Source organism: Myotis brandtii, unplaced genomic scaffold (assembly GCF_000412655.1).
Source record: "Myotis brandtii unplaced genomic scaffold, ASM41265v1 scaffold140, whole genome shotgun sequence".
Taxonomy (NCBI): domain Eukaryota; kingdom Metazoa; phylum Chordata; class Mammalia; order Chiroptera; family Vespertilionidae; genus Myotis; species Myotis brandtii.
In genome coordinates this window covers 1,768,577-1,774,768 of record NW_005355000.1, presented here as the reverse complement: position 1 = coordinate 1,774,768, position 6,192 = coordinate 1,768,577, and the positions used below count along the sequence as shown (strand labels likewise).

Below are 6,192 nucleotides of genomic sequence, written 5' to 3'. Positions count from 1 at the left end.
TTTTTTATTCTGGGCCAGCTTTAGCTCTGAGGCTTGGCTCCAGCTCTGAGGCCTCGGCTGCTGAAAGCAGATATCTGGTTTGTTTGGGTTCTATAATCGAAGCACAGTTTCAACTCCAGCTCTGAGATCCCGGCTGGCTGAAAGCAGGTTTCTGGGGTTTTGTTTCGCTTCTATATTTGTAACAATGTTTCAAACTGCAAGCTCAGAGGCCGGCAAGGCAGGCGGGGAACGTTGGCTTCCTCCGTCACTGAAGCAAGCAAGCCTCATGTTCACTTCAAGCTGCCTGGCTGCTGGCCGCCATCTTGGCTGGCAGTTAATTTGCATATCGCCCTGATTAGCCAATGGGAAGGGTAGCGGAGGTATGGCTAATTACCATGTTTCTCTTTTATTAGATAGGATAGATTTTGACGAGGATAACTCTCAAAGCAAACATGCTTCATGCTTGGGTAAAATAAAACATTAATAGCATCTTTTCCTTTTTCAAATTAGTGAATGTCAAGTTTACTTTACTATATAGCAATGAAAGAGCAATAACACATAAATCAAGTGGCACAATCTAGCTAAGAAAATAATATTAACTATATGCTGGATCAAACTTAGATGAAGAACTAAGCTTTTAACATTGGATACATTGATGTATATATATTAAAGATAGATTAGTTCAAGAGAAAATAGGTCATTCTTACAAAAATAGAAGGAAAAAGTTCAAGAGACATTAGTTTTGAGATGTTTTCAGTCAGTCCTTCCTATCAGCTCTCTCTTTTTTTTTAAAGAGATGATTTAGGAAAAAACAAAGATAAAAGACATAAACTTGGGGGGGTCTTATTAAACAGCCCTTCCTATCAATTAAAAATGGAAAATAAAAGGAAATGTCTTAGAAAATCAAAACACCATCTCTCAAGACTGGGATGTTAAAAAATATGAACACAAATACCTGAGTAGGAAAGAAAAACAAACACGCTGCTTGGCACATAACCAGACAAATTTGTTCCAGATACAAACCCACACAAATATGGCCAATGATCTATACCAAAGGGATAAAAGCACTTTAACAGAGAATAGACAATCTTTTTTTAAAATATATTTTTATTGATTTCAGAGAGGAAGGGGGAGGGAGATAGAGATAGAAACATCAATCATGAATGAGAATCATTGATTGGCTGCCTCCTGCACACACCACACTGGGGATCGAGCCCACCACCCGGGCATGTGCCCTTGACTGGAATCGATCCCGGGACTCTTCAGTCTGCAGGCCAACTCTCTATCCACTGAGCCAAACTGGCTAGGACGAAAAGACAATCTTGGAACAACTAGCCATTCATATGCAAAAAAAACAAATCTCAACCTAAACCTTACACTTAAAATAAAAATTAACTCAAATGAATCATAGATGTAATTGTCAAACATAAAATGATAAAAGTATTAATTAGAAAAATGCCTTAATGACTTGGAGTTAAGTGAAGTTCTTAAACATGACACTCAAAGTACAATTCATAAAAGAAAAAGTTGATAAATTGGGCTTTGCCAAAATTAAAACGTTTATTGTACAACTAATACTATTCAGAGAATGAAAATGCAAGCTATAGGTTATCAGAAATTATCTGCAAACCAAATACATGCCAAAGGACTAGCATTCTAAACATATAAAGAACTTTCAAAGACACTAGAGTAAGAAACAAGCAACCCAACTGAAAATGGGCAAAAAGCCCTGGTTGTGTAGTTCAGTTGGTTAGAGCATCATTTTGGTAAGCCAGGGGTGAGGAACCTTTTTTCTGCCAATGGCCATTTGGATATTTATAACATCACTCGCAGGCTATACAAAATTATCAACTTAAAAACTAGCCTGATACATTTGGTCAAGCATTTAATTAACTCGCCCCTAATGCCTTGGCAGGGCCAGACCAAATGATTTTGGGGTTCAGAGGTTCCCCACCCCTGCCATAAGCCAAGGTTGCAGGGCACATACAAGAAGCAACCAATGAATGCATAAATAACTTAAACAACAAATTAATGTTTCATTCTTTCTCTCTAACATTAACAATCAATTTTTTTAAATGGGCAAAAATACTTCACCAAAGAATACCTAAGGATGGCGAATAAACACATGAAAAGACGTTCATATTATTAGCCATTAGGGAAATGATAATGAAAACCACTATAGGATATCATTACACACCTATTAGAATGGCTGAAATAAAAAATTCTGCCAAAACCAAGTGCTGATGCCAATTCAGTACCTACATTGCTAGTGGAAATACAAAATTATACAACCACTATAGAAAAGAGTTTGACAGTTTTTTATAAAGTTAACATACACTTGCCATATGACCTAGCAATCACATTCCTTAATATCTACTTTAGAGAAATGAAAATGTATGTTCAAACAAAAACCTGTACATGAATATTTATACCAATTCTCTTCACAATAGCTCCAAACTGGAATCAAGCATCCTACAATAGGTGAAAGTATAAACAAACTATGGTATAGCAAAACAATGATGGCTCTCAAAGGCATTATAACAAAAACGAGGCTCAATAGGTGGCATCTGGTATGATTCCATTTAAATAGCATTCTCAAAAAAAACACACTATAGTGATGGAGAACAGGTAGTCATTGCCTGTGGTTAGAAATAGGGAAATGGATGACTATGAAGGGAAAGCATAGGGAGTTTGGGGATGATGGTAATGTTTTGTACCAATTGTGCTGCAGGTTAACAAATTTGCATGTGTTAAAGTTTACAGCTCTGTAAAAGAAGTCAATTTTACAGTATGGCACCTTAAAAATAAACAAACAGTATTTATTTCTTATTCTTGCCTGAGATAAATATGACAATAGGAAAATGGAGAGATAAAAACAATGCACTTATTTTTAAAACCTTTTCTACCCAATAAAAGAGCCTAGATGCAAGAATACACTGAGACTTCAGAGCCAGGGTTCTAGCCACCACTCCCCAAAAGGAATCCGGGGCTCGGTGGACAGGTGGCTGATGACAGGACTGGTGTAGGGAGAGCACCAAGTCAGACTGGGCACCTTGTCACACCAGCAGGGAAGCTCTCAAAGACTAATGAAGAAATGTAAAAACAGAATAGGCTTGGAAAGGCTCCCACTGGCTACTTTTGGGGCAGTGTGAACATCAAAAAGAATAACGGTGACAGTCTTCGCAGAGAGTGGCCGTGGTTTCCTGCTTCCACAGTGCTTGGAGGAAGCCTGGTGGTTGCACCACAGCTGGCGCCAGGCCAGCCTTCTGCCTCCTCACAGCGCCTGGAACCACACCCCCTCCCCCCCTACGACCCAAGGCCCCTGCCTCCGCTCCTCCGCGGAGCAGCACCTCTCCTCAGCCGCAGCCATGACATCCACCTCGCAGGTGCAACAGAACCACCCCCAGGACTCAGAGGCCGCCAGCAACCGCCAGATCAACCCAGAGCTCTAGCCTCCTGTGTCTACCTGCCCATGTCTTATCACTTTGACCGTGATGATATGCCTTTGAAGAACTTGTTCAAATGTTTTCTTCACCATCTCATGAGGAGAGGGAACATGCTGAGAAACTGATGAAGCTGCAGATCCAGCAAAGTGGCCAGATCTTCCCTCAGGTTATCAAGAAACCAGACCATAACGACTGGGAGAATGGGCTGAATGCAATGCAGTGTGCGCTGCACTTGGAAAAAAGTGTGAATCAGTCACTACTGGACTTGCACAAACTGGCCCCTGACAAAAATGACCCTCATTTGTGTGACTTCATTGAGACTCACTACCTGAATGAGCAGGTAAAATCCATCAAAGAACTGGGTGACCACGTACCCAACTTGTGCAGGTTGGGAGCCCCTGAAACTGGCATGGCCGAGTATCTCTTTGACAAGCACACCCTGGGACACAGCGATGAGAGCTAAGCCTTAGGCTGCTTCCCATAGCCTCGGAGGTGACGCCCTGGTCACCAAGCAGTACTGGCATGTTGGAGTTACCTTTACTTTTTCTATAACTTGTACCAAATCATCCATCATGTCTTTCATTTGTACCATTCCTTCAAATAAAGTAATTTGGTACCAAATGATAATAATAGTAATAATAATAATAATAATAATAATGGTAATGAATTATAATCCTATATAATAAAAGCCTAATATGCAAATTGACCAAACAGCGGAAAGACCAGTCACTATGACGCGCACTGACCACCAGGGGGCAGACATTCAATGCAGGAGCTGCCCCCAGCCGGCAGACCCCAGGCCAGCCAAGGCGAGTGCCAGCAGGGGCCTCCTGGTCGCCCCGCCGGTTGTCCCACAGATCAGCCCTGATTACCGGCCAGGCCTAGGGACCCTACCCATGCATGATTTTGTGCATTGGGCCTCTAGTTTAAATATATATTACAGCAGGGGGTCCCCCTTGATTGCCCCACCGGTCGCCCTGCAGATCAGCCCTTATCACTGTCCAGGCCTAGGGACCCTACCCATGCACAAATTTCGTGCATCGGGCCTCTAGTTACTGAATAAAAAAGCCCACAACTGTGGAGATAGTTGCACATATCTGGGAACATACTAAAACCCATTGAACTGTCATTTTAAATGAGTAAACTGTATGGCATACAAATTATATCTCAATGCAGCTGTTAAAAAAGAAACCATGAATCCATAGGGATACTAAAAAAAAGGAGTTGGGGGGATGGTAGATGAGAAAAGCTCCTCTTTACCAAAGAATGCCAGCTAATAAATTCAGAGAAAAATAACAGTATTAGGAAAATCAACATTTTGCAATCACCAATGTAATAAATGCTTCAGGCAAAAAACATCCACAGATGTTAAAACTATTGGGTGAAAGATTATTGGGGAACAGGATAATCACATGGTCTCAGAATATTACCCCATAGATTACTTCTTTGTAATATAGGAAGAACTGAACCGTTGGAGTATAGAAAACCAGAGAACACCATCTTAATCAAATGATGAAACTGAACTTCACCAAGAATGGGACATATGTGCCTTCTAGTAAAATACAAGGACCCAACATCATCCATGTAATAATCATGCACAAACACACAAACTTAATTTGAATATAATCATAAAGAGATCAGACAATCTAGATTATGGAACTGTTTTCAGAACAACTACCTTAGACTACAAAAATGTCAATGTCATGGGGGAAAAGGTTGGGGAAAACCAAACTAAATCCATGGCAGATCCTTTACTGAATCCTGCAGAGAGAAAAAAGTTATGAAGCTTATATTGGCACAACAGAAAGATGATAAAAATGACCACACAATAGATAATATTAATGTGTCAATTTCTTGGGTGTGATAATGGTATTGTTATGAGAAGCGTGACTCTAGTCTTAGGAGACATCTGCTGAATATTTAATGATGAAGTGTCAGGATGTCTGCTACCTACCTAAAAAGTTTCAGGAAATACACACACACACACACACACACACACACACACACACACACACACGGGGAAAGCAAATAAAGCAAAATGTTGAGCACTAAATTTTGGGAAAAGAATAAATGTTTTAACTATTTTGGAGAGGAGAAGAAAGAAAAAGAAGGTGCTTACTATTCATTTTAAAATCTATTCACACCCCAAACAAATAAAGGAAATATATACATTGTTTTGAAAAGAGCTTAAGAATTCAAAGAATTCAGAGCCCAACTCAGCCCTCCATTAACTGTTACTCTGTGTTATCAAGTTGCACCACTGTCAGTCTTCTCACTGGGAGGCAGATAAACAATATAGGCTGATGGAGAATCATGACTAGATGTGAAGGGGGTGCATACTTTCCAAGCACTCAGTTGGCAATAATGGTTCTTTTAGGATTACTGTAAAGATTAAGTCGCCCTAACTGGCTTGGCTCAGTGGATAGAGCATCGGCCTGCGGACTGAAGATTCGATTCTGGTCAAGGGCACATGCCTGGGTTGCGGGTTCAGTCCCCAGTAGGGACTTGCAGGAGGCAGCCAATCAATGCTTCTCTCTCATCACTGATGTTTGTATCTCTCTCTCCCTCTCCCTTCCTCTCTGAAATCATTATATCTACACTAATAAAAGAGAAACATGGTAATTGGCGTACGACCGCTACCCTTCCCATTGGCTAATCAGGGAGATATGCAAATTAACTGACAGCCAAGATGGCGGCCGGCAGCCAGGCAGCTTAAAGCGAACATGAGGCTTGCTTCCTTCATTGAAGGAGGAAGCCAACGTTCCCC

General features: G+C 40.9%; 1 protein-coding gene and 1 pseudogene across 4 annotated transcripts in view; one reads left to right on the top strand and one right to left on the bottom strand.

The window, feature by feature from the left end:
* Positions 1–6,192, bottom strand: part of SLC25A26 (solute carrier family 25 (S-adenosylmethionine carrier), member 26) — a 155,397-nt gene that overhangs the window by 81,492 nt on the left and 67,713 nt on the right. The window lies entirely within an intron of this gene.
* Positions 3,336–4,046, top strand: LOC106725167 (annotated as a pseudogene).